This window comes from Geospiza fortis, unplaced genomic scaffold, assembly GCF_000277835.1.
Source record: "Geospiza fortis unplaced genomic scaffold, GeoFor_1.0 scaffold25, whole genome shotgun sequence".
Lineage (NCBI taxonomy): Eukaryota > Metazoa > Chordata > Aves > Passeriformes > Thraupidae > Geospiza > Geospiza fortis.
Genome location: NW_005054423.1, coordinates 2,045,160 through 2,052,363, shown reverse-complemented (window position 1 = coordinate 2,052,363; position 7,204 = coordinate 2,045,160). Strand labels below are relative to the sequence as shown.

Below are 7,204 nucleotides of genomic sequence, written 5' to 3'. Positions count from 1 at the left end.
GGCGGGGGGGGGGGCAGGGGGAAGAAGAGGCGTTGTGAGGGAGAGAGAGTACTTAAAAATGAAGAATTTCATTCCATGTTGAAATCTATTCTCCATGCAGGATACAGCTTTAATGTTGAACAGCATAGCTCTCTGAGTGGTTTTGTGCATCAAAGACGTACATACTGGAGCACCTAGTGTCATGCCACAGCTGGATTCTAATGTTCCCGGACCAGATTTGTTTGACCCAGCACAGAGTTTACTGTTGAAATTAGTTTGATTTTCAATGTTATTATTATTTAAAAATAGATTTTGAGGCTGTTTGAATTTTTAAAACGCGTTCTCTGGTAATGATTTATAAACATTCCTGATTTCAGCTGTAGCTGTACAGAAGGGTTGAATCTGCTCTCAGCATATTTTTTACATGATTTTAATAATTGGAGGCAAATATACTGCATATCTTTTAGGTTCATTTAAAAATCTACACAATTTAAACAAACACTGAATTGTGTAATGGTTTGTCTGGGAATTACTTAGGCTGCACAACACAATAATATTTTATTAGCTGTCATTTGTTTTCAAGGAAGAAAATGGTGATTTTTATGTTGGGTGTTATGTGAAAACTTGGCACTGAAACAGGACAGTCCCCAAATGTGAATTTCTTAAAAAGGCAGGACAGTAGTTGCCCAAAAGGTGAAGACTTGAGAAAAATTGGGGTAGGTCATTTCTTTCCTGAAATGAAGCAGGGCACAGATTAGGAGCCATTAAGGTTTGCCAGGAGTTGCTGGTCATAGAAGCCTGTTTAAGTGCTCACTGTCAACAAGGAAATCATGGGCAGCACTTAAAGTGGCTCACCTCTGATTTATTCATAAACCTCACACGAGCACTTGGCTTTGTTGTTGCTCTGGTAAGGGGGAACTGATGCCAATAAGAACAGGAATAAAGAGCTTCTTGCATGGTCCAAAAGTGAATAGCACTTTATCTCAAAGCATGACCTTCATTCCCAAGATCTGTTGTGTTACAGTTGACTCTGCTAGATGTGTATTCTCAGATGAATTGCTAGAATACGTTACAACAAATATATACTTTGTAAACCCTCTAGATGTAACAAGAACCGTGTAACTGGAACTTAGGTTCTGACTTGACAGAAAGGTTGTGGTATTCATAGGGAGCTGAGCGATTTCCGTTTCAGACAGTGCTTTATGTTGGTGTTTTTATTGTGACTCAGAAAACAGTGTGATTATGTGGCTGTGATTCAAATGAAAATTTTATATTCTTTAAGGGATTTATTTGAGAAACATATTTTGATAAGAGCAGACACACAGAATGTGAAGTGATTCAGAGACTAAAGAGGAAAAAAAAAGTTGACTTTGTTTTTAGACATATTTGATGGCTGCTGCTGTATTTTTGTTTCTCTAAAAAAGGCAAAGTAGTGCTCGCAGTCCGCAATGGGGGAAGGGGCCTTTCGAAGACGGTCAACTACCATGTTTGCACTGGGGCAGAGGTTGAGTACAGTTACTTAAATCCCCAGAGAAACATTTAGTTAACGCTAGACTCTTTCTGATCCCGTCCGAGTCTGGTTTTCTTTCCTGCTTTTTAATGAAGTTTGTTTGTTGCTGTGTTTAGGTTGTGTTTTTAAATTCGCTTGCATTTTCACAACAGATTTGACCAAAAGAGTCATAATGGAAGCCAGTGATGAGAGTTAATGATACGTCTTTGATAAAGCAGTCCTCGTGTGCAATCTGATCACAGCCATCAGCTCATTTGTCATGGCTGAAGTGAAAATGTCAGGACCAATGAGTGTATCAGTGCTGAAGGGGGCGAAAGGGCTTTTGGAGACACTTTTGTGCTGGGAGTGGGCCATAGCTTAGATGCAGCTCTAGGGAAATACTGGGATTAGCCAACTCTGTGCACAAATCCCTAGCATAACAGAATTAGTTGGGAAAATGAGGTTTGTTAGGGAAAAAAAATCTGTAGAACTGCTCTAGGCTTCAGCCCAGGAACTATGAAAAGCAGTAAAGCATTTTATTAAAATAATTTTAGCAATGTGAACGTGTGCACATTCCAGAGAAAATCACAACTGGTAGCCAACATACTGACACAACCCATCCTAATGCATTTTGCATATGTATGTGGATTTTCTTATAAAATTAAAAAAAAAGTGCATTAAAAAAATATGGTGTTTACAATCTTAAAAGAAGGTTAGAAGGTTTACTGAATTTGACACAGTGGAAATTTATGCAACATTAAAATACAGACTGATGCTGATGATCTTTTTGCATGGGTTAGTTCAAATAAAATACAAGGATAGTCTCCCTGCTGTAGACGCTTCTTTACTCAGGGGGTAATTCATAATATAAAAACATACTGATTGCCAAACTGGGATTTTGTTGGGTCCAGCCTTTTTCTCTCTTTGGCTAGTCTGTGCAAAATGCTTCTGAAGAATATCACAGTAGGCAGATGTAGGATAACCTATTGTATATGCCTGCCTTGCCAAGACTGCAAATGCAAATTTTTTAGACCTCTGAAAAACAAGTTTTAATATCCCTTACAATTTAGGTTTTTGTGTTTTTTCACATTCATTACAATTACTCTGGATAATTTTGGCAGCCAGTTTCCATTCTTTTTTTTTAATCTTGGGAGATTCATGGTTTCAGTGGTATCCTTCGGCAGTGAATCCTACTGTCTAGCCCTTTTGCTCCTCTCATCATCAGGTTTTAATTTGTCACAGCTTAGCTTTCTTGGAAACCTGCTACTTGTCTGCTGGAAAGCTTTGTCTTGCTTCCTGTTACATACCTAGGAAGAGCACGGTGCTTTTCCTACTGCGTTGTCCATAAAAATGCTGAAGAGATATTGGTTTCTTTGAGGTCAGGATCCTTCTTGCCAGACCTATTCAGCTGATGTGGAACAGTGTAGGTGTTTAACCAGATAATCCCACTACCTGCACTATGCCAGCCCAAGAGGAATGAGTGGGAGCGAGTTATTCCATCTCCAGTGTGTGGAGCAGTTACTGAGAGTTGTCTGGATACTAGATTTGTGTAGCTAATTGTCTCTTGGGCTACACCAGTTAATAATGGCTATTTACCTGCTTTGCTGTGTGCCCCGTGTGTTTGATACTGCAGAACTTGGGTGTTTTAACTTCCCACATCTGCACTGAGGGCGTTCAGCGGGCTGTCAGCGCTGGGCTGAGAGCAGTTTTTCCCTTTGTTTGGTGCTGCTATTAAAGGTGCTGCTGCGAGTTTATCATCTTTCCTTTGGTTTTAACGGGAGACTGAGAAGAAAACGATCGTCACCTCGGTTGTCTCACCGATCTGGTGGCTGCCACCATTCCGCACGGCCTCGGAGTGGGAGCAGCGTGTGGCGGTGGCAGCTCCGGCCCTCACCGGGCTCTGCATTATTGGCACGTCTGCATTGCTGCTGTGTGATGCATGGCGTTTGTCCGGGCTGGAAATCTCTCACTTCCTAGGTCTTTCCCAAAACTTGGGCATAAGTTTGGGGGCAGGCAGGACTGGCGCACATGCTGATTGGAGGGGGTGGAGAGGAGGGGATGTGTGGCAGAGCCCTAGGCTGTGGCTCAGGTGCCAGGCAATTGCCTCTGGTAAGGCCAGGCTTCCTCGCAGCAGGCTTGCTGCTAGCATGTGAAACCAGCTCTTGTGGTCATGGGCTTTGGGCCCGTGGTCCTTCTGGGCCTTCTCATGCTGTGAATGTGACCACAGGGACTAAAGATACCAGGTAACCTTGAGTCTGGCATAAAAATGTGTAATAAAACTGCAGCCACCAGTCTTTAAACCCCAAACACTTCCCTGTTTATGCGTGTCAGTGTGAGTGGCAGCAGAAAAGTAATTTATTTAATCTAACTAGTACTTATCTTTGTTAGGAGTCACCTGCAGATTTCTTCCATTTCATGTACAGTGGATTGTCCTTTTTCAGATAATGTGCTTGTACAACCTTTTTTTTTTGTTTAATTCTATTGATTTACAATATTGAAGTGATATATCTGATACCTGTTTCCTGCACTTTGACTGTACGTAGTCAAAGAAGCTGATGGGATTCTTCCCTCCCTTCCACAAGCCTTTAGGTGTTTTAAATGTATAATTATAATTGCATGTCATTTGATAGCTGCACTAATTGCTGCCAACCATTGTCTGTTTGCACTTAATGCTGAAACCTGATCAACATCCTGCTTTGGTTGATGTTTGGTGGTAAACTTTAATTAACTCTTATTGCATTGAAGAAGAGCTCAGTCTCTGTGCTAACTAATCATTTACCTTCATTATGTCCTGACAGCTCCACTTGTTCCTGGTACTAATAGATACACCAGTCAGTAAATAAACCTGCAAACCTTCATGCCTTCAAGTTGTTCCTCATTGATATTTTGTTGCTTAAAGTATAATGGCGTAAAGATAATTATTTCAGTTAGTTTTGTATCTCTGCTTTTCCAGACACTGATCTCAAATTGCCTTTTTCATGCCAGACAATACAATTTTAATAGTAACTGTAGATTTAAGATAACATTATTCCTTCAGCATGGTTCCTACATACATGCATCTTTTGAATCAATACAATTAAGCTTGTCTCCTGTTGGAATTCTTGTAATTATTTTTCTTGAAATACTTTTCCTGTAATGATATTGAAGTTAAAGTAATCAGGTTACTGGCAGATCATGTAAAATTCAACTCAAAATTGCTGGCTGCTTGATTTTAATTTGTCTGACATCAAGTTTGTTTGAAAAGGGATAATATGTGGTTAAACCAAGGAGCTTATAATTATGGTTGACATTTGTTTGTTTATAATGAAATCTAATTAAAGTTCATACATTTTAAAACACCAAAGTTAATTACTGAATTGCTCACTTCACTTATGCACAGCAGTCAAATTAACTTGCAGAACAAAAAAATGACAAAAGACTATGCATAATAAAAACAAAATGCCCAGCTGATCTTGGCAGTACAAAACAAATTTGCCATGATAATATTCTAGAAAAAAAGTGCTTTATTAATAACTAAACTGTTTAAAAAACATCCTGTATTTTCACTGACCAGACTGACTTAGTAATAGAGTAATATTTAAATGTTTAACATGATTTACAATACCACAGCCTTTTTTTTTTCAGATGCATAATTAGAAGAGTCTTGCAGTCTTGTAAATCTGCTCAAAAGCAAGATTCTTTATATTTTGTTTTTATCAAGACTCTTTCTGAACTTATCTGGAGTTGTGGTGTCTCCCCAAGACCTGGACTGTTTGCTTGACTACCTGCTTCGTGGTAACTTTTAGAAAGATAATTGCAGCATTTTTAGCATGCAGGCAAAAAAGTGCTGTAATGTTTATTTCACAGTTTGTTTTGAGACAACAAAGCAGTTAGGTGAATGCTGTAGAGCCACTCTGACTCCCTAGTCATTATTTGTTACTTCTGCCATCCATTCTTACCTTGCAAATATGCTGACAGAGGGCACATCCAGACTTCAGTAAAATCACAAAGCTTGTGATAATTCACACTTTAGAAGATTATGCTGCTCTCTTTTACATCATTAAAGTATTTTTAGTATACTTACTTATGTTAATATTACATTTTCGTTAAATTAGACCTAAGTTTAATGAAGCAAAAACCTACATATCTGTAATTTTTTCTTAAGAGCTGTGAATGCAAATGATCTCTTTCATAGTGTGTGAGAATAGGTGACAGATCCAGGCAGCACTATTTTTCATGAAGATAATTAGGATTAATTTTCTAGCTGCTTTTATTTAATTTAGTTCCATGTGAGTTTAAAACAACATCTAATGTAAACTAACTTTAGTCAGAGTTAAAGAGATTAAATGGTGAAAGCTTTACAGATTGGGAGTATTGACATATGAATAAACACAGTAAATATGATTTATTAATTCCTAAAATGATTGATGCAGTGAAGTTGTTTAGAGGAAAAAGGAATATGGATTCAATAGCTAAGCTTTATATTTAGTGGGATTATTAACTTGAACTACCAAATTTAACAGGGGTTTGGGGAGTGAAAAGAGAAAACATGGGGGCTCTTTCCCTTAATGACATGCTTGTAAAATTGAGTGTAATTTACATAACCTTTCATAGTGTATATTGTGTGTGTTATAATACAGGATCTGATTGATTTGTAGATTAATATTTATTTAGTAAAAGAAAATCAAAGGGATTAAGCAGTCATCATTTTAACTCTAATCCTACTTTGCATAGATGAGACAAAGGGAGGTGATTAATGCTCTAATGTTCACTGGGTCACTATCATTCAGATGCACCTTTCTCCGTAAAGAGAGAAAGGCAAAAAGTTGATGCTTTTTCCTTGTATTGGCAAACAAGAGTTTTCTAGCAATACTTTGCCTGATTAGGCCATTCTTCATCACTAATGAAGTAATCACTACAGAACCTGTGTCAGGTAGTAAAAATATGGTATGAAAGCGAGAATTAGAAGGATAATTACAGTTCATGTTCTTGTCTAACACCAATGTGAGCTATTAATATTCAGTTAGAACAAATACATGCAAACTAGGGTAGCTGGAAAAAAAAAAGAAGCCAAATATGTTTGCAGAAGTAGCCTAAACCATAGGCCTATCTTGCATAATGATTACAACATTTTCCTAAAACAACAAAACCAAATAGCAACAAAAGAAACATATTGCACAGTAGCTTTGTCAAGCTGGGATTGCTGATCTTGCTTTTAAAAGGAGAACAGCTGCAGTGGTTTCATTAAAGCTGTGGAAAGAAGACAGGAGAGTAATGCAACAGTTCTTCACCATTACAATTAAATTAAAAATTCCAAAGCCTATAATAGCGTTATGGCCATTGTGTACACTTTCCCGTTGCTTCTTAGGATAGAAAACAAAGAGGCAAATCCTATCCTGACAGTGAAGGAGAGCTGATCAGCCTCAGGAGATTTCATTGTAAGAGTTTAAAAATCAGCTGGAATGATGTTCGGTATTAGCCTTTGTGGATAAGAGGAACATGAGAGAAAATAATCGAGTTGAACAGTACCCTCAAGTTTGTCTTTTGCAAACTTTTCCATCCCCCCTCTTGTCCTTTCAGTGTACTGTTTTAGATGCATAATATATTTCGTTACATCCCTCTATTCAAACTTAATTACCTTCTCCCCTTTGTCGTGACATGGGCGGAAAGTTTTTGCCGTGTCAGGAGAGGTCGTCACACATTCTTTTGCAGTTCTCTTCATTAATTCCTTCTTGCAGAAGCATTTTCTATCGTGCT

The 7,204-nt window shown here is 38.1% G+C and overlaps 1 protein-coding gene across 4 annotated transcripts in view; it reads left to right on the top strand.

Annotated features, from left to right (window-relative positions):
- Positions 1-7,204, top strand: part of ZFHX4 (zinc finger homeobox 4) — a 155,881-nt gene that overhangs the window by 16,527 nt on the left and 132,150 nt on the right. The window lies entirely within an intron of this gene.